Source organism: Schistocerca cancellata, chromosome 4 (genome assembly GCF_023864275.1).
Source record: "Schistocerca cancellata isolate TAMUIC-IGC-003103 chromosome 4, iqSchCanc2.1, whole genome shotgun sequence".
Classification (NCBI taxonomy): domain Eukaryota; kingdom Metazoa; phylum Arthropoda; class Insecta; order Orthoptera; family Acrididae; genus Schistocerca; species Schistocerca cancellata.
The window spans coordinates 871053118-871074849 of NC_064629.1; the positions used below are offsets into that span (position 1 = coordinate 871053118).

Consider the following 21732-nt stretch of genomic DNA (forward strand, 5'->3'; position numbering starts at 1 on the left):
CAGTGAAGGCTACGGGTCTTGTGTCATTCAGATCATCATCTACCTTTGTAGATAAGTTAGTGACCTGATCCGAAAGTTCGGCTACTTTCTCTGATAGTGAACACATTTTCTCAGTGTGTTTTTCTGAACCAAGTTTCAGAGTGTCCATTTGTGTTGAAATCCAATCTACTGTGTCCTTTAAGTTTTCCTGTGTTTTTGCAAGTTGCGTAACCGAATCGGTAGATGCAACTGAGTCAATTTTAGCCCACAAGGTCGCATGATTTTCATGAACAATGGTTTGCAGTTCTTTTATGGCTGCTTCGTGATTCCGTAATGCATCTTCATGCCGCGAAAAAATAGGTTGAAAATGCTCACAAATTTGTGTTTTTACGTCATTACAGACTTTTTGACATTTCAATTCAATGTTATGTAACTCAGTAGTTAAATTTTCACGTGTTTGTTCAAGTGTGGTGTCTAACTTTTGAAGATTTTGTTCCATTGTGTCTAACTTTTTAAGATTTTGTTCCACTGTGTCTAACTGTTGCTGTGTTTGTCTCTGATTTTGTTCCATTTGTTGCATTAGTTGTAATAACAATGCATTAGTGTCTGGAATCTGTTCCTCTACGCTTTTCGGCAGTGCAGTTGCACCGGCAACATTCACATTTTGACAAGCTGAAAATTTGTCTTGACTTATTTGAGAAAACGGTGAGGACGCAAAACCTGAATCTACAGTATTTGTAAAATTGTGTTCTGTCATTTCGGATTCCTGAGGCGAGCTGTTGCCGACCGATCGATCGATAATGCTTCGCTGTTCACAACCTGTTTCACTGTCTGCACCATTATTTGCCGCCCGCTCCATTTCCCTATGCACAATTACCAAATTACTACTTCGAATGTCTGTTAATTCACTACACAGTGGTGCTGATAAGCTACGCTCGTCGTCACTATTATTTCTCAGTTTACTTTGGAGCCTAGTGTTACGTTTTTCACACGCCATTATTGTGACAATATTTCACACGATAACACAGAAAAACACAATTTGAAGAGCAAAAATAAGAGAACACATTAACACAGCACTGAAAATAATATCTAGTTAATTGCAGCTGCGAAATACTTGGTGCAAATCTACATGCATGCCACAACTGTTTTACTGCGCAACAATGAAAGACCACAACTACCAAGGAAATTCTCTCTATAATTACGCGCTAGCAATAAACAAAAGCTACACTAAATACACAACCTACAAGAAAAAATCAGAAGATTCCAGTGAGGTATCCTCGGCTAAAGGTCGACATATGAAACGTCCCCTTAGAAAAATTATACAAGACTGTGCTTAAACTGAAACATATTTTTAGCGCAACGCAATCTGACTATCAAAGACCCCTGCAAATGAATGGCCTTGAGTAACATTAAACTATACCTTTCAGAAATCACTTACCTCACAAAAATCTTCATTACTCGAACTACTGCAATCCAGCGAGCGCCACTACTGCCAGCTAAATATGAGATTCGAACTACGGAAGGCACTAACTATTGATAGGGATAGTTAGCAAATGAAAGATTTTAATAGAGAACAAACAATGTATTTACCTTAATATCATCACAAGTCATAATATATGTAATTTCAAAACTCCGCCATCTCTCTCCTTACATCCACCGCTGCTGGCGGCTCATCTCTAACTGCGCAACGCTACACTCTGTTCACATCCAGCTGCCGCTGCCCAACACTACAATGGCAGACAACAATGCAAACTAACCACAGACTGCACACAGCACAGCCAGTGATTTTCATACTGAGCACTATGTAACGTTGCTGATAATAAAACATAAACAGCCTACTTACAGTATCAATTGGATTACGATGACGAATAATTTTATTTATTGCATCAGAAGTACTATTCTTTGTTTCATTTTTCTGAGCATTTTTTAGAAGAAGACTAGCACCTACTATTGAACTAGGAATACTATGACCTCCAATAGGAATTCAACCTTTTAATCCTATACAAATTCCATTACTTAATACAGCTATTCTTCTAGCATCAGGAGTAACAGTAACATGAGCACATCATAGTTTAATAGAATCTAACCATACTCAAGCATTACAAGGACTATTCTTTACAGTATTACTAAGAGTATATTTCACTATACTTCAAGCATATGAATATTGAGAAGCACCTTTCACCATTGCAGACGCAGTTTATGGATCGACATTCTTTGTTGCAGCAGGATTCCATGGTCTACATGTAATTATTGGAACAATTTTCTTATCAACATGCCTACTTCGACATTCAATAAATCAATTTTCACCAAGACACCACTTTGGGTTTGAAGCAGCAGCATGATACTGACACTTTGTAGACGTGGTATGATTATTCCTATACATCTCTATTTACTGATGAGGTAGATAAATGTTTTTCTAGTATAAATAGTACATTTGACTTCCAATCAAAAACCTTGTTATAAATCAAGAAAAACAATCCTAATTCTATCTACAAGAATTTTTATTAGATTTATTATCCCAATAATTGTTATAACCATTGCAACAACATTAACAAAAAAATTAATTAATGACCGAGAAAAAAGATCACCATTTGAGTGTGGATTTGACCCAAAAAGATCAGCACGAATACCATTCTCACTACGATTTTTCTTAATCGCAGTAATTTTCTTAATTTTCGACATAGAAATTGCACTAATCCATCCAATTGTAATCATTTTAAAAACCTCAGACATTATAATCTGAACAGTATCAACAATATTTTTTATCCTAGTATTATTAGGAGGATTATACCATGAATGAAATCAAGGAGCATTACAATGGGCAGAATAAAGGGTTGTCGTTAACCATAAAATTTGGGTTGCATTCAAAAAGTATTGATATAATCAATCAACCTTAAATAGAATAAGAAGCGAAATATTGCAGTCACTTTCGACCTGGAAGATTGGTAAATAAAATACCCTTATTCTTATTAATTGAAGCCAAAAAGAGGTGTATAACTGTTAATAATATAATTGAACTATAAAGTTCCAATTAAGGAAATGTAAAGCCAATATGAAAGCTGCTAACTTTCTATATTAGCGGTTAAACTCCGTTAACATTTCTAAAATTTATATAATTTAAATAAAACATTAGATTTTCACTGTAAAAATAATATATCTATATTTATAAATACCTAAAAGTAAAAATACTTCCTTAACATCTTCAGTGTCACGCTCTAATTATAAGCTATTTAAGTAAACGAAAAATAATATCACCAAAATAAATATTCAAAAAATACATCTAATAAATTTAGTTGAAAGAAAAGGTATAAACCATATAGAACCAGCAAATCTAACAAAAGAAAGCATGTTCATAGAAAATAAATTTTGAGAAAAATCAAAATTAGAAATAAGATAACCCAAATAAGCACCTAAAACAACTACAGTAATAGTTAAAAACTTTAAATAATAAGGCAAAGAAATAACATAAGGAACAGGAAAAATTAATCAAGACAAAAGGCTACCACCAAAAACAGCAACAAATAATAAACCAATTATACCAAACGAAATATAATAACCCCTATCATCAAAAGAAAATCTAGAATAAAAATTATTATCACCAGATATCGAATAATAGAAAAGACGAAAAGAATAAGAAGCAGTTAAACCAGTAGAAAAGAAATAAAGAAAAAAAATTAAACAATTAATTCATCTTAAACAAACTATTTCAAGAATTAACTCCTTTGAATAAAAACCTGCTAAAGAAGGTATACCACATAAAGACAACCTAGAAACATTAAAACAAACTGAAGTTAAAGGTATAAAATTAACAACTGAACCCATAAAACGAATATCCTGAGAATCCTTTAAATTATGAATTATTGAACCTGCACATATAAGCAATAACGCCTTAAATAAAGCATGAGCTAGTAAATGAAAAAATGCAAGTTTTGGATAACCTATAGCCAAAATTCTTATTATTAAACCAAGTTGTCTTAAAGTAGAAAGAGCAATAATCTTCTTCAAATCAAATTCAAAATTAGCCCCCAACCCAGCCATAAATATAGTTATACAACCAATTAAAAGTAAAAATAAACGACAATTATAAGTATCCAATATTGGTCTGAAACGAATTAATAAATAAACCCCAGCAGTAACAAGAGTAGAAGAATGAACTAAAGCAGAAACAGGAGTAGGGGCTGCCATTGCAGCAGGAAGTCAAGAAGAAAAGGGAATTTGAGCTCTTTCAGTTATTGCCGCTAAAACAATTAATATAGTAATAAGCTTTATTTCAAAAGAATTAGAAATAAAATTATAATAATAAATGTAATTTGAACCACCAAAATTCAATATTCAAGCAATAGAAATTAAAATAGCAACATCACCAATACGATTAGAGAGTGCAGTTAACATACCTGCACTATAAGATTTCACATTTTGATAATAAATAACTAAACAATAAGAAACTAAACCCAAACCATCTCATCCTAATAAAATTCTAATCAAATTAGGGCTAATAATTAAAAAACCTACAGAAAGAATAAATATTAAAACTATAATAATAAACAGATTTATATACTTTTCTCCTGATATATAATCCTCTCTATAATAAATTACCAAAGAAGAAATATATATAACAAAAGACATGAAAATAAGAGACATTCAATCAAAAATTAAAGTCATAACAACCATAGAACCATTTAAATTAAAAAGTTCTCATTCAACAAAAACTCTATAATCAATTATTAAATAATAAATACCCAAAATAAAAATTATAGTTCTAGAAAAAAATAAGGAAAAAAAACTCAAAGAACAAATAGAAAATAAATTCACGGCCTAAGACGAAAAAGATTCATATCATTGATTCCACAAAACAACATTTTTAATTAAAATACTTAAGCGACTTAAACAAAAAAATATTCACCCTTTAAACAAAGAATATTTAAAGGCAATCAATGTAAAAGTAAAAGATGATATTCACGAAAATAACCAAGAGAACAAGTATAAATACAAGAATAATAATTACCATGCTGAGAATAAGAATATATATATAAATTATAAACAGCTCTAAAGAAAGACAAAAAAATTAAAGCAAAAAATCTAAAAGAAGATCAAGACATAATGCTATTTAATAATCTAAGTTCACCTACCAAATTTAAAGAAGGAGGGCAGCCATATTAGACGATCTCAAAAGAAATCATCATAAAGCCATTCTTGGTATCAAATTAATTATACCCTTGTTAATCAATAATCTTCGTCTACCTAAACGCTCATAAATAATATTAGATAAACAAAACAATCCAGAAGAACATAAACCATGACCAACCATTAAAGAAAGAGAACCTATGCAACCTCACCAATTCATGGTTATTAACCCTCCAATAACCATTCTTATATGAGCAACAGAAGAATATGCAATTAAAGACTTTAAATCTACCTGACGAAAACAAATAAATTTAACAATAACCCCGCCAGATAAACCTAAAGACAATCAAAAATAATTAAATTTTAAACCAATATAAGAAATAACCTTCATAACACGAAAAATACCATAACCACCTAACTTTAATAAAACACCAGCAAGAATTATTCTACCTGAAATAGGGGCCTCAACATGAGCCTTAGGAAGCCATAAATGAACCAAAAATTAACTAAAAAAGCAAGAATTATAAATACACAAAACATAAAATAATGAGAACCAAAATCAACAATAAAGGAAAATATAAAGTATTAGAAAAATCATAAACCCTAAATAAAACTAATAATAAAGGTAATCTAGCAACCAAAGTATAAAAAATTAAATAAACACCAGCCTGTAAACGTTCAGGTTGATAACCTCAACCCAAAAATCAAAAGCAAAGTAGGAACTAATCTAGCCTCAAAAAAATATAAAAAGAAAGAAGACTCAATCTAGCAAACAAACAATAAAGCATAATCATCAAAATTAAGACTATAAAGATAAAAAAATTAGAATGATAAGAACTTAAATAAACAGAACCTCTAGCAGTAATTATTATGAACAAATCCAAAAACTTTTCAAAATCAAACTAAAAGAAAAATAATCAATACCAAAATAATATCCAATTATATTTAAATCAGCATATGAATAAACACAAATTATAAAAATAAAACTAGACAGAAATATTAAAGAATGAGCTAACCATCAACAATTATTAACTAAACAGAGAGGGATCAAAAAAATAGTTATAAATAAATACTTTAAGATAAGGATAAACCAAAAAAATTAAAAAAATCATTACCATGAGAACGAATTATTGAAACTGAAATAGAAAGACCTAAAGCACCTTCACGAACAGAAAAAATAACTGGAAAAAATAATCATAATCAAACTCAATAAGAAAAATAATAATCAATATAAATAACATAAAAAATAACTGGAAAAAATAATCATAATCAAACTCAATAAGAAAAATAATAATCAATATAAATAAAGAAAGAACAATATATTCTAATCTCAAAAGAACCATTAATAAATGCTTACGTTTAGAAGAAAAAACATAAACACCAGCAAAATAAACCAATAAAGAAGTAAAGACAGAGAATATAAACATTAGTTTTAATAGTTTAAACAAAACGCCGGTCTTGTTAACCGGAAATAAGTCCAGCCCCCACTTTTAAAACTTCAGAGGTGAAAAAGCTTCCATCATTGGTCCCCAAAACCAATATTATAAATAAACTAACCCCTGAAATGATTAAAATAATAATTATATCACTACCAAACGTAATAAATATTAATTGTATTAAATTAAGACACCCAATATCAATAATGCTTTTCATTATTCTGCAAACTTTCCTAATTGGATTAATAACAGGAACAATAATGGAAAGCTATTGATTATCATATATTTTATTTTTAACGTTTCTTGGTGGTATATTAGTCCTATTTATGTATATTACGAGAATTGCATCAAACGAAATATTTCAACCTAAATCAATTACCATAATTATTACCTTAACAATATGGGTATTTATTATATCAACATTAATAATCTTAGATATATTAATATTTATAGACTTTTTCAAAAATACTGAAACTATATATATTGATAATTTAATCAATTATCAAGAAATAACAATATCTTTAGAAAAACTTTATAATAGACCAACATTTATTATTACGATAATAATAATAATTTATTTATTTTTAGCACTATTAGCAGTTTTAAAACTACTAATATTAACCAGGGACCAATTCGTAAAATAAGATAATTTACTAATGAATAAACCCCTACGATTAAGACATCTTTTAATTAAAATCATCAATAGATGATTTACCCGCACCGACAAATATTTCATTTTGATGAAATTTTGGGTCCCCACTAGGGTTATGCTTGGTAATTCAAATTGTAACTGGAGTATTTTTAGCTATACATTATTCATCAAATATTGAAATAGCATTTAGTAGTGTAGTCCACATCTTCCGAGACGTAAGTAATGGTTGAATTATCCGAACCCTGCATGCAAATGGAGCTTCTATATTTTTTATTTGTATTTATTTACATGTAGGACGAGGAATTTACTATGGATCTTACATATACATACACACCTGAATAATTGGCACAGTAATTTTATTCTTAGTTATAGCAACTGCATTTATAGGATACGTTTTATCTTGAGGTCAAATATCATTTTGAGGTGCGACAGTAATTACTAATTTATTATCAGCAATCCCATATTTAGGAACCGATTTAGTCCAATGGGTGTGAGGAGGGTTTGCTGTTGATAACGCAACATTAAATCGATTCTTTACATTTCATTTTGTATTACCGTTTATAATTGCTGCCATGGCAAGAAAGAAAATAAAAAAATTTAAAGATAAAGTTAAAAAACATTTTCAAGCTAAGTACATTAACTTATCATAACGAAAACGTGTCAATGTACCCCGAACTCAAATGAAACCAAAAGGTATAACAGCAAGCTTAATAAAAAATATAAAAGAATAAAAATCACCACCTAAAAAAATTAAAGCTAATAATATTCTTATAAAAACAGTACTAGTATACTCAGCTTAAAAAATTAAAGTAAAACCTCCTGCACCATATTCAATATTAAAACCTGAAACTAACTCAGTTTCGCCCTCGGCAAAATCAAAAGGGGTTCGGTTGGTTTCACCTAAACAAGAAGCAAAACAAGCTAAAGCTAAAGGAAAAGAAATAATAATAAATCAACAATAAAGCTGATAATTTATAAAATCAAACATGTTAAAACTACCAATTAAAATAATTAAAGATAATAAAATTAATGCTAAACTAACTTCATATGAAATTGTTTGAGCAACAGACCGAAGAGAACCTAATAAAGAATAATTTGAATTAGAAGACCAATCAGCAATTATAACAGTATAAACACCTAATCTAGTGCAACATAAAAAAAACAAAAATCCATAAGAAAAAGGACACATATAGGTGAAATAAGGAAAAATTACTCAGACAGCTAAGGAAATTATTAAATTAAAAACAGGAGAAAAATAATAAAGTAAATAATTAGATATAATAGGAATTGGCTGCTCCTTACAAATTAACTTAATAGCATCACTAAGAGGTTGAGGAATTCCTACAAATCCTACTTTATTTGGACCTTTACGAATTTGAATATAACCTAAAACCTTACTCTCTAATAAAGTTAAAAAAGCAACCCTAATTAAAACACAAATAACTAATAAAAGAAAATTCAAAATAAACATAACTAAATCATAAAGTATCAATACTATTTGTAGAAAAAAATCTACATAAATGAATTCTAAATTCAACACATTAATCTGTCAAAATAGTAATATAATTAATATTAATCAATATAATAAAAAATATTTCAATCATATGGTCCTTTCGTACTGATATGAATTAATAATCTTAGGATAGAAACCGACCTGGCTCACGCCGGTCTGAACTCAGATCATGTAAGAATTTAAAGGTCGAACAGACCTAATTAATGGGCTACTGCTCCCAAAATTTTTCTTAATCCAACATCGAGGTCGAAATCTGCCTTGTCGATATGAGCTCTCAAAAACAATTACGCTGTTATCCCTAAGGTAACGTAATCTTATGATCATAAATTATGGATCAAAACAACAAACATAAATAAATGATATAATAATGAAGAGTTTATTTATTCTTCATGTCACCCCAACAAAACATCATAATTAAATATAAAAAGACAAACAAAAAACTATATAAAAGTAAAATGTTAAGCTCTATAGGGTCTTCTCGTCCTAAAGAAGAATTTAAGCCTTTTGACTCAAAAGTAAAATTCAAAAATTTATTAAGAATCAGTTGATTTCTCGTCAAGCCATTCATTCCAGCCACTAATTAAGAGACTAATGATTATGCTACCTTTGCATGGTCAAAATACTGCGGCTCTTTAAAAATCTGCTCAGTGAGCAGGCCAGACCTCAAAGAATTTTCCAAGAGGACATGTTTTTGATAAACAGGCGGAAATCAATTTTGCCTAGTTCCTTATAATAAATTTACAAGGTAAAAATTTTATACAAATAATATACTAATTCTATCATTATTACAAAAATTTTAAAATTAGATTTATAATCTTAATAAAAAACCTAAAATATTTATAAAATCAAATTAAAAAATAATGAACTAAAATGTAACCTTTTAGATAGCTGGTTTAAAGCTTACTATTATATTTCATAAAATAAATTATAGGTTATTAACTTCAAAGCTTATCCCTTAAACAATAAATAAGTTAATATTTAATAATAAAAAAATTAAATAAAACGATTAACTTTAAAAAATTAAATTTTTTCTTAAGAAACTAGATATCTTGGGAAACGATTAACATCTCATTTCTATAAATAATTTAATAATAATTATGATACATTAACTATAAATTATTTATAAATCAATCCAAATTGAGACAAGTAAAGTAAATACCAAAATTTTGATAAACCCTGATACAAAAGGTAAAATAAATAAAATCTACTTTTAAAGATTTAATATAATATTTCATAAAACACTTACATTAACAATAAACTGCAATCTAAAAAATCAATTCTACAAAATATACTAAGACAAAATTCGACAAAATTATTTTTATTAAATAATTAAATAAACAAAAAATAAATATAATAAAATTAATAATGAAGACATCCTGATTTGCACAGAAAAATTTTTAGTGTAAGTGAAACACTTTACTAATAAGTTATGTCTTGAAACTCTTACTAGATACACTTTCCAGTACATCTACTATGTTACAACTTATCTCATCTAAATTGAAGCTACCTTAAAATAATAAAATAGAATAATCAATAATGAGAGTGACGGGCGATGTGTACACACCTCAGAGCCAATATCAGTTAAATTAAATAAATTAAATTACTATCAAATCCACCTTCATTAATAACATTTCTTCATCAAATCCATTATAAACAAAAATCTATTGTAACCCAACTCCTCTTAACTATAAGCTGCACCTTGACCTGAAATATTTTATAATTATAAATCTTGAGAATTATAACTCTAAAAGGATTCTCTGGTAACGGAGATATACAAACAAATAAATTAAGTAAAGTAAATCGTGTACTATCAATCATGGGGTAGGTTCCTCTGAATGGAATGAGATACCGCCAAATTCTTTGGGTTTAAAGACCTTATCTAATATTTCCCTGGTAAATATAATTAACATTTAAAATAATAGGGTATCTAATCCTAGTTTATTATTTAAATTTCACATTTTCATAAAAAGAGCTACAAATAAATTTTAACATTTCACCTTACAAATTTATATTTCAACCCTAAAAATATAAACAACTGTTTTAACCAATAATATTCACTTGTATCAATCGTATAACCGTGGCTGCTGGCACGAATTATGCCGATACTAAATCAATTGATAAATCCAAAATCACTTGATAATTCAATCAAATTACTGCAAAAAGAACATTTAGTTTAACGAAACTTACATATAATACAAAGAAAAAGTGAATAAATCAAGCAAGAATAAAACTTTTGGAAACAAAATAAGAAAATTTAAAATTTATAAAATTAAGAAAAAAAAAGATTCAAATATATAAAGAAAAAAAAAGAAAAAATCACGAATATTAACAAAAAAGAAAGAAACGCATCCACGTATGACCACAACAACTTCTCTATTATATATAAATAAAGATTAATATGGAACATGTATACAGATAAATGTATTATATTCTTTATTATTTAATCTTTCTTTTCACTAATAATAAAGAAAGATTAAATAATATAAAAATATATTTTATATAATTATTTAATTTAATGTAATATGTAATTAATATAAAATTAAGTGTATATTAAATTAACTTAAATATTTGTTAATTAAATAATCTAATTATAGATAACTTTATAATTATATAATTATAATTAATATAATTATTTATATTATTATAATAATTTATAATTAATATAATTAATTATACTTAATATATCCAATTAAAATAATGTTTAATATTAAATTACATATTATTATATAATTTATAATGCAATAACCTATTTTAAGCTAAAAACATAAGTAGCTATAATCCTAGGTAAATAAATGTATTAAAATAATCATTTAATAATAATAAAATAACAGTATAGGTATTTAAATTTAATTAAATGTAATATATTAATATAAATTATTTATTATATATATATATATATACATTCAAATTATCCAAACCGAGATAAATTAATTAGAAATAACCAAAATAATACATAAACAAATTTTTTAAAAAACTTTTAAATTATATATTAAATATAAATGAAGTACCTGATTAAAGGGTTACCTTGATAGGGTAAATTAAGTAAATAAAAATTACCTTCATTAAAATTAAATAAGACAGAATTACACTGTCTCCTTTAGTATCAAAAACTAACGTGCATCATACACCTTAATGTAAAAAGGTAAGCTAAACAAGCTAATGGGATCATACCCCATTTATAGAGGTATCAATCCTCTCCTTTTTAATGACCAACAACTCCACAAAACTTCTCTTCCAACAACATTAATGATAGGAATGATCCTGTCCATTTCATCAAACTCCTGATTTGGAGTTTGAATAGGACTTGAGATCAACTTACTTTCATTTATTCCGCTCCTAACAAGAAATAAAAATATAATAATAAATGAGTCATCAATTAAGTATTTTATTGTCCAAGCAATAGAATCGACAATACTATTATTTTCAATTTTGCTGATTCAAACAAAATATCCAATAGGCTGAGAAACAGAATTTATTCCATCAATAATAATCAGATCTAGATTATTATTAAAAATTGGGGCAGCACCTTTTCATTTCTGATTTCCAGAAGTAATGGGATCTTCAAGATGAAATAACTGTTTGACACTAATAACATGACAAAAAATTACCCCAATAATGGTATTATCTTATTGTATTCGACTAAGAACTTTCATTTGAACAATTATCATTCTAGGAATTATTATTGTGGCAATAGGTGGTTTAAATCAAACATCTCTACGCCAACTTCTAGGATATTCCTCAACTAGACACTTAGGGTGAATAATTAGATCCCTAACAGTCAGAGGAAATGTTTGTGAACTATACTTTATTATTTGTTCACTATTTAGATTAATTATGGTTTTATTATTTAAACAAAGAAACCTATATTTTATAAACCAAATTTATTCGGCCAAAAATATAAAAACTGAAATTAAATTCATAATATTTTTATCTCTACTATCCCTAGGTGGTTTACCGCCATTTCTCGGGTTTCTACCAAAATGAATTGTAATAAAATCATTAATAGAAAAGAACATAACAACTATTATAACCATTATGGTTGTATTAACTACAATTACACTTTACTATTACATACATATTAGATTCTCAGCCCTAATTATGTCATACACAGAAAATTCGTGATCTATAAAGATAAAGTCTCAAAAATCAAGAATTATTCTTCCTATAACAGTAATAATTTCAACAATAGGATCAATGTCAACATCAACCTTACTCTCATTATACTAAGGACTTAAGTTAATAAAACTAATAACCTTCAAAGTTATAATTAAAAGAATAATCTTTTAGGCCTTAGTAAAATTTTACACCTCTAGAATTGCAGTCTAGAATCATAATTGAATACAAGACCTAAAACATGGTAAGAGAGAAAGCATCTCATAAGTAGATTTACAGTCTACCACCTAAAATTCAGCCATCTTACCGCAAAAATGATTATTCTCAACAAACCATAAGGATATTGGTACTTTATACTTCTTATTTGGAGCCTGAGCAGGAATAGTAGGAACATCAATAAGAATACTTATTCGTGCTGAAATTAGTCAACCAGGATCTTTAATTGGAGATGACCAAATTTATAGTGTTATTATTACAGCCCATGCATTTGTAATAATTTTCTTTATAGTAATACCTATTATAATTGGTGGATTTGGTAATTGACTTGTACCATTAATAATTGGTGCACCAGATATAGCATTCCCACGAATAAATAACATAAGTTTTTGATTATTACCACCTTCATTAACCCTTCTTCTTACATCTTCCATAGTAGATAACGGTGCTGGTACAGGATGAACAGTTTACCCACCTCTAGCAGGAGCTATCGCACACGCGGGTGCATCTGTAGACCTAGCTATCTTCTCACTTCATTTACCAGGTGTATCATCTATTCTTGATGCAGTGAACTTCATTACAACAGCAATTAATATACGATCAGAAAGTATAACTTTAGATCAAACACCTTTATTTGTATGATCTGTAGCTATTACAGCCCTTCTTCTCCTTCTTTCACTTCCAGTATTAGCAGGAGCTATCACTATACTATTAACAGACCGAAATTTAAATACATCATTTTTCGACCCAGCAGGAGGGGGTGACCCAATTCTACATCAACACCTATTTTGATTCTTTGGGCTCCCAGAAGTCTACATTTTAATTCTACCAGGATTTGGGATCATCTCTCATATTGTATGTCAAGAAAGAGGAAAAATTGAATCATTTGGAACATTAGGTATAATTTATGCTATATTATCAATTGGACTAATAGGATTTATCGTATGAGCACATCACATATTTACAGTAGGAATGGATGTTGACACACGAACATACTTTACATCAGCAACAATAATTATTGCTGTACCTACAGGAATTAAGGTATTTAGATGATACAAAATAATCCGCCTGCAGAACACAGTTACTCAGAAGTACCATTAATTTCTAGATTCTAATATGGCAGATTAGTGCAGTAGATTTAAGCTCTAAAAATAAAGGTTTGACCTTTTATTAGAAAACTCACTAATGGCAACATGATCAAATTTATCCCTTCAAGATGGAGCTTCACCATTAATGGAGCAACTATCATTCTTCCATGATCATACTATGGTCGTATTATTATTAATTACAGTAATTGTAGGTTATGCCTTAAGTTATATATTAGTTACTGTATATACAAACCGAAATATACTTCATGGACACTTAATTGAAACAATCTGAACAGCATTACCAGCAATTACACTAATTTTTATTGCACTCCCATCATTACGACTATTATATTTACTTGACGATTCAGTAGATGCAATAATTACAATCAAAACCATTGGACGACAATGATACTGAAGATATGAATATTCAGACTTTATAGACGTAGACTTTGACACTTACATAACACCAGAACAAGACTTAGAAAACGACGGATTTCGACTTCTAGATGTAGATAACCGAACAATCCTACCAATAAATACGGAAGTACGAGTATTAACAAGAGCATCGGACGTTCTACACTCATGAGCAGTTCCCGCATTAGGAGTTAAAATTGATGCAATACCAGGTCGACTAAATCAAGGAACATTTACAATAAACCGGCCTCGGTTGTTCTTTGGACAATGCTCAGAAATCTGTGGAGCAAACCACAGATTCATGCCAATTGTAATTGAAAGAACTTCAGTAAACTTATTTATCAAGTGATTATCTAAAATAATCTAAGGAGTTAGTTAAAATATATAACATTAGAATGTCAATCTAAAATAACTAAACAATTAGTACACCTTGAAATACATCAGATGACTGAAAGTAAGTAATGGTCTCTTAAACCAAAAAATAGTAAATTAACGACTACTTCTGATGGGGAAATTTTAATCCAAATCCCTCAAATATCCCCTCTTATATGATTCTCCCTATTCATCATATTTTCGGCTACATTAATTTTATTTAATCAAATAAACTTTTTCTCGTTTAAGCCAAACCTTATTAAAAGAGCAGAAAAAAGAACAATTGAGATAAAAAACTTAAACTGAAAATGATAACAAACTTATTTTCAACATAATGAATTTATAACATTACTAGGACCAAAATCATTTAATGGAACAACATTTATCTTCATCTCAATTTTTATTATAATACTATTTAATAATTTTATAGGACTATTCCTTACATCTTTACTGGAACAAGACATTTAGCATTAACATTTGTAATCGCTCGACCTATATGATTAAGATTCATGTTATTTGGATGAATTAATCATACCAATCACATATTTACACACCTTGTTCCACAAGGAACACCTCCTGCATTAATATCATTTACAGTATTAATTGAAATGATTAGAAATGTTATTCGACCAGGCACACTAGCAGTACGGCTGGCAGCAAATATAATTGCAGGACACTTAATATTAACATTACTAGGAAATACAGGACCATCCATAGCAATAAACTTAATTTCACTGCTAAACTGAGAAATGACAGTGAAGACGAAAGCAGTGTGTTAGCGCCACCGAGTAATGAATTATCTAATGTTCAAAGTAGTAATTTGGTAATTGTACATAGGGAAATGGAGCGGGCTGCAAACAATGGTCTAGACAGTGAAACAATTAGTGGACAGGGAAGCATTATCGATCGATCGGTCGTCAACAGTTTGCCTCAGGAATCCGAAATGACAGGACACAATCTTGCAAACACTGTAGATTCAGGTTTTGCGTCCTCACCCTTTTCTCAAATAAGTCAAGACACATTTTCTACTTGTCAAAATGTGAATGTTGCCGGTGCAAATTCACTGCCGAAAAGCACTGAGGAACATGATTCAGACACCAGTGCATTGTTATTACAGTTAATGCAACAAATGAGACAAAAGCTTCAAAAGTTAGACACAATGGAACAAAATCAGAGACAAACACAGCAACAGTTAGACACAATGGAACAAAAGCTTCAAAAGTTAGACTCAGTGGAACATACGCTTGAACAAACACGTGAAGATTTAACTATTGAGTTACATAAAATCGAATCGAAATGTCAAAAGGTCTGTAATGACGTAAAAACACAAATTTGTGAGCATTTTCAACCTATTTTTTCGCGGCATGAAAATGCATTACAGAATCACGAAGCAGCCATAAAAGAACTGCAAACTATTGTTCATGAAAATCACGACACCTTGCAAGCTAAAATTGACTCAGTTGCATCTACCGATTCGATTACGCAACTTGCAAAAACTCAAGAAAACTTAAAGGATACAGTAGATACTCTGAAAATTGGTTCAGAAAGACACACTGAGGAAATGCGTTCACTATCGGAGAAAGTAGCCGAACTTTCGGATCAGGTCACTAACTTATCTACGAAGGTAGATGATAATCTGAATGACACAAAACCGGTAGTCTTTAATGACACAGAAGAGTGCGAACAAATGAGGAAACTAAAACAAAATCTGAATCAAATCAATACACAGTACAAAAGAGAAATCCGGGAAGTACAAGATCAGCTGACACAGGTAGTACAAGAATTACGTATTTCAGAGGACACTCGCGCCCCAATATGGGAAGAGGGACATAGAAATACGGAACAGCCACAAAATAATAACACAGGGCAGTTCGGAAGTTATGAAAGAAATTGGCAATGTGCACCGAATTTTGAGATGGAACCGCAGATACGATGTAACAATGACCGACATGCTACTCGCCGACACGATGATTTTGACTATAAGCTGTTCATTACTACACGTAAATTCAAAACATTTATGAATTCTGCCAACGACATTCATCCACAAGCGTGGCTTCATCAATTCTCTCATTGTTTTCCTCCTAACTGGTCATTGGAGCACAGGTTAGAATTTATGTGTGGCTACTTAGAGAATGAACCAGCTGTAAGAATGCGATCGGTCATTCACGATTGCCACAGTGAAGGAGAATTTTACCATGCCTTCCTCTCAGCATATTGGTCACAAGCTACACAAGACCGAGTAAAACATAGCATCACGATGATGAAACACTTTGAACAATCTGAATTTTCCAGTCTTGTCAAATATTTTGAAGACATGTTGCACAAGAATCAGTACCTGTCAAACCCATACAGCCCCTCTGAACTCATCCGCATTTGCTTAATCAAACTGCCTGAACATTTACGGCATATTATTTTGGCAGGACGTTGCAAAGACGACATTGAAGCTATTCAGGGACTCTTACAAGAATTAGAAATTGACACAGACAGTCGCGGGATGCAAAAACAGGAAAACAATCACTACAGGTCACATCCGTCACAATTCCGTGACGACAGAAACAATAAATGGCCACGACAAACCTATTCTTACAACGTAAATCGTGACCAAAACAGACACCACCCATATGACAACCACTGGCAGAGTAATAGTTACAGGGAAAGATCACCTTTCCGCAGTAATGACTATCGCAGAGAAAATCAGAGAAACAGACAATATGGGAACCAAAACAATTATTATCAAGGGAGACAGAATAACTTTAGACGCAACGGTCCAGCGCGCAGTTACGACTCAGGGAGAAATTCTCCACCACGTGACCGACAAGAAAGAAACTATGGAATCTACCAACATGACGACAGACGATATGATCGTAACGACAGACCTGAACTACATCAGAACTGGCGGGATTCTCGTCATGGTGAATTTGTAGAAGTTAGGTCTCCAAATCCCAATAATGACGCGCGCCAACAAAGAGATAATAGGCAATGACTCACACCGCTGGCAGCCACAAGACGTACTTATGAAACTGGCGATACAGCTGCCGTAGCTAGTAATTACGGAAGATTGGAAGACATTAGAGACATCTTACTCCAGGAACACGACGTAAAACATAACAACATTGCATATCCTGCGATTCACATTACAGTAAATGATGTAAAATTTACGGCAGTACTTGACTCTGGCAGTCCCATTTCAGTAATTAGTGAAACAGCTTTTAGCAAATGCAACAAATCGAACGATTGCCCCACACTTCCGTTACGTAAGATTAAATTACAAGGTGCAATCTTTGGAAAAAGTGTAGATGTACGCCAACAAACCAATTTAGAATTCTTTTGCCAAAGCCACAGCTTCTCTATGAACTTTCTTATTGTTCCATTATTGTCGACGGAAATTATACTGGAAGTAGACTTTTTGAATGAATACAAAGCAGTCTTACGCTTTCACGATGCTGAAATAAGTTTAGAGAATGAAGGTAAGTCAATAGCTTTGAAATTTGAAGACTGGCTCTCAAACCATGATGAGGAAATTAATCGGCTTTACGTTCTGTTAGACAACAGTTCGGAATTTTCTACGGAACTAGACACTAACAATCACTCTGCAAGTACTGACAGGGATGGTATCGACGGCATATTTGAAACCAATGAGTTAATTCAGAATAAAATTCAAACAATTGAGAATTGTTATGACACTGATAGGCAGGACCTTTTTGAGATTTTACAAGCACATTCCACAGTTTTTACTCACAAAACAGGAACAATCAAGGGATTTCAATACCAATTTCGTGTTCGTGAGCATACTAAATTTTGTGTTAGACCATACGTAATTCCAGCACATTATAGGGACCGTGTTAGAACAGAAATACAATCTATGCTTGACGAGGGCATTATTGAGCCTGCAGTAAGCTCATACAACAATCCGTTACATGTTGTTGAGAAGAAAAATGGATCGATCAGGCTTGTCTTAGATTCGAGACAAATCAATACTATCATTATTCCTGAAACAGACAGGCCGCAGACGATGGAAGAACTTCTTCAAAATTTTAATGGTGTAAAAGTGTTGTCTTCCATTGATCTCAGATCCAGCTTTTATCAGATCGAACTTCATCCAGAATATAGAAAATACACAGCTTTCCTTTGCTTCGGCGTTTGTTATCAGTTTCGGAAACTTCCTTTTGGTTTGAACATTTCTTCAGCAGCATTCATTCACGGGCTAAATTCCATATTACCTGAGTTCTTAAAACGTCACATCACCTTATATGTGGACGATATTCTGATAGCAGAAGCCTCATGGGAACAACACAATCGCATCCTCAACAGTTTGTTACGTATTTTTGCAGAATCTGGAATTACAGTTAACTTGGAAAAGTCTGAATTCGGTAGGTCAAAGGTGAAGTTTTTGGGACATATTATTTCTTCTGAAGGTATTCAGCCGGATCCTGAAAGGTTAGAAGCAATCAGAGCCATTCCAGTTCCATCCACAAAAGGACAAGTCCGCAGTTTTCTAGGTCTCATAAATTTTTACCGTCGTTTTCTGATTATGCAAATTCTAGTTACACCAAAACTTTGTTCTCTCACTGGAAAAAATACTATTTGGAACTGGGACGAACAAGCACAGTTGGAATTCAATTCTTTGAAAGAAGCGTTACTTCACGCGCCAATACTAGCTCATCCAGATATGTCACAAGATTTCTGCCTTAGCACGGATTCTTCTAAAGTCGGTCTTGGTGCCCACTTATTTCAAGAAGCCATAGAAAATGACACTACTGTTCAGAAAACCATTGCTTTTGCTAGCCGAGTGCTAAGAAAATCTGAAAAAAATTATTCCGTTACTGAATTAGAAGCTTTAGCTATCGTTTGGGCATTTAACAAATTCCGTTTCTTTCTTTCTGGTAAGCACGTAAAAGTATACAGTGATCATCTTGCATTACAATTCCTTATGTCTTCAAAATTAAATCATGACAGTTTAAAACGTTGGGCATTGTGTCTGCAAGAATTCCGCTTCACAATAGTCTACATTCCCGGCAAGGAGAACATTGTTGCGGACGCGCTGTCACGCGCACCGGCTGGGCTTGAGAAAAGTAACACAGAAGGCAACCTTGAGAAAAATTTCAGTATTCTTTACATTCAGAAAGTCGCCTTTGAAAACTTCATCACCACATCTTTAAAGGACATTGCTCATGGGCAAGATAAAGATCCGATTTGGAAAGACATCAAAAGTAAATGGCATGAAAAGACACACACTCAGATTCGGCATTATTACCTGGTTAGAAACAACATACTCTTCAAACGCTGCACTGTTGATGACAAGCTATGGGTACTTTGCATTCCAGACGATTTTGTTAATAAGCTCATTTGGTACATTCATCTCAGCTACACACGTTTTGGTCCACGAAAATGTTATCATATTCTTCGAACGACTTGTTATTTTAACAATATGGAAAAGCGAATTCGAAGAGTCTTGTCTATTTGCAAACTTTGTCAAAAGGCGAAACCATCTACTATCTCACATCGTGCTCCGTTGTTTCCTATTATTCCTTCTAAATTAAAAGAATTTGCTGCTGTTGATCTCTTGGGACCCCTTGTCAGAACATCGAATGGATTTTCGTACGTTCTAGTCGCTGTTGAACTTACTTCAAAATTTGTTTCTTTCACTCCATTACGTAAAGCCACTGGACGGTCTGTATCCAACGCCTTTGTTAAAAATTTCTTATGTGAAGTTGGCCACGTTGCTAAAGTCATTTCAGATAACAGACCGCAATTCAGATCTGCTGTTTGGTCACGCATGCTTCGGAATCATAAAATCAAACCTGTTTTTATTTCATTGTATTCACCACATTGTAACCCCTCCGAACGGATTATGAAAGAAATCAATAAGCTTTGCAGACTTTATTGTCACAGAAAGCATCAGCATTGGGACAGATATTTACACTTATTTCAAAACGTGCTGAATGAAATGCCTCATGACTCCACTGCTTTACCACCTACTCTTGTACTGAAGAATGTAGAACCTCCGAACAGAATCAGAGAGCTTGTACCTTTCCCGAATACACGTAAACTTCGACACAAAGACATAATTGATTTGGCTCTTAAAAATATAAAATCTGCAGCAAACAAAAGGAGAAAACTACACAGTAAAGCAAATGCAAAAAAATTATATATTGGTCAGAAAGTTCTCATTAAAGTTCATTCATTGTCACATAAGAAGAAACTCTTGAGTCACAAATTCTATCTAGTTTACAATGGACCTTACAGAATCCGACGTATACCACATGATAATTGCGTTGAAGTTGAAACTCTGCGTACTAGGAAGAGTAAAGGTTTACACCACATTTCACATGTAAAACCGTTTATTGAAAAATAATCTGCTTTTTAATTTTGTTTTTGCCATAAGACGTTTCTCTTCACGTTACTAGTATGCTTTAGAAACTGTTACCATGCAACAATGTTTAAAGTTAAATATTCAGTCAAGAACCAAGAGAACTTATTCAAACAGAAATTACGAATGCATTGTTATTGCGAACAGATGACACAGTGGTTAGTTAATGTGACAGCTACACGAGTTTATCACGACGCTACTAATGAGTGACAATTTACAATGTTGCTTTTGCGGTGTATCTGTTTTATATTGGCACAGTTTTTTCTGAATCCTTCTGGAAAGCAAAACATGTTTTAGTAGTAACTTTTGTGGTATAGCTACAATGAGACAGCCTTTTCTGTAGCACAACAATACGTTACAGCACAGTAATTTCTTCATCACAACAATAAGCGTAATAACTAAGAAATCTATACGCAAAGCATTTCACTTTTGTTTATCATGAGGTAAGTACATTG

At 31.3% G+C, this 21732-nt stretch overlaps 1 long non-coding RNA gene across 1 annotated transcript in view; it reads right to left on the bottom strand.

Annotated features, from left to right (window-relative positions):
• Positions 1-8749: 8749 nt before the first annotated feature.
• LOC126185016 (uncharacterized) overlaps positions 8750-21732 on the bottom strand; it is a 31490-nt gene continuing 18507 nt past the window's right edge. The window contains exon 2 of the long non-coding RNA XR_007536932.1: positions 8750-8900. This is a non-coding gene — a long non-coding RNA (uncharacterized LOC126185016). The remainder of the gene's footprint in view (positions 8901-21732) is intronic.